This window comes from Arachis stenosperma, chromosome 9 (assembly GCF_014773155.1).
Source record: "Arachis stenosperma cultivar V10309 chromosome 9, arast.V10309.gnm1.PFL2, whole genome shotgun sequence".
Taxonomy (NCBI): Eukaryota; Viridiplantae; Streptophyta; class Magnoliopsida; order Fabales; family Fabaceae; genus Arachis; species Arachis stenosperma.
In genome coordinates this window covers 114,547,199-114,547,835 of record NC_080385.1, presented here as the reverse complement: position 1 = coordinate 114,547,835, position 637 = coordinate 114,547,199, and the positions used below count along the sequence as shown (strand labels likewise).

The window sequence follows — 637 nt, the reverse complement described above, 5'->3', positions numbered from 1 at the left end:
CTCATCAGTTTTTAGCTGAATTCTTGCAAATCTGTGACACAGTCAAGACCAATGGGGTAGACCCTGAGGTCTATAGACTGATGCTATTCCCTTTTGCTGTAAGAGACAGAGCTAGGACATGGTTGGATTCACAACCTAAAGAAAGCCTGGACTCTTGGGAGAAGCTAGTCAATGCCTTCTTGGCAAAGTTCTTTCCACCTCAAAAATTGAGTAAGCTTAGAGTGAAAGTCCAAACCTTCAGACAGAAGGATGGTGAATCCCTCTATGAAGCTTGGGAAAGATACAAACAATTAATCAGAAAGTGTCCATCTGATATGCTTTCTGAATGGAGCATCATAGGTATTTTCTATGATGGTCTCTCTGAACTATCTAAGATGTCCTTGGATAGCTCTGCTGGAGGATCTCTTCATCTGAAGAAGACGCCTACAGAGGCTCAAGAGCTCATCGAAATGGTTGCAAATAACCAATTCATGTATACTTCTGAAAGGAATCCTGTGAACAATGGGACTAGTCAGAAGAAAGGAGTTCTTGAGATTGATACTCTGAATGCCATTTTGGCTCAGAACAAGATATTGACTCAACAAGTCAATTTAATTTCTCAAAGTCTGTCTGGAATGCAAAATGCACCAAGCAGTAC

The 637-nt window shown here is 41.0% G+C and overlaps 1 non-coding gene across 1 annotated transcript; it reads right to left on the bottom strand.

The window, feature by feature from the left end:
* Window positions 1–212: 212 nt before the first annotated feature.
* Window positions 213–320, bottom strand: LOC130953774 (small nucleolar RNA R71). The gene has a single exon (XR_009075934.1). It is a non-coding gene; the product is annotated as a small nucleolar RNA R71 (small nucleolar RNA).
* Window positions 321–637: the final 317 nt, after the last annotated feature.